We start from the raw sequence: 282 nt of genomic DNA, 5'->3' as shown, positions 1-282 counted from the left end.
ACCGCGGGGGGACGGGCGGGGCCGGAGCGGGCTGTCCGCCCCTCGCAGCCGACCGGGGGCGGGGGGGAGCGTGAGGGAGACGCGGACCCCTCAGCTGCAGGCCCGCCGAGGCGCCTCATACGCCGCTGGGCCCCCGAGGGGTGCGGGGAGGAGGGGTGTGCAGCCCTTCCCCCGGCTCTGTGCGTGTGTCTTGGCGTGGAGGAACTAGTTGGGAGAGTGTCCGGCAGGTTTGGGAGCGTAGGCTTTGTGAGGATGCTGCACCACAGGCGTTATCAATGTTGG

This window comes from Malurus melanocephalus, unplaced genomic scaffold, assembly GCF_030028575.1.
Source record: "Malurus melanocephalus ecotype Western Australia unplaced genomic scaffold, MMel_1.1 scaffold_191, whole genome shotgun sequence".
Taxonomy (NCBI): domain Eukaryota; kingdom Metazoa; phylum Chordata; class Aves; order Passeriformes; family Maluridae; genus Malurus; species Malurus melanocephalus.
The sequence above is the reverse complement of the archived record's forward strand: the minus strand, read 5'-3'. Positions refer to the sequence as shown.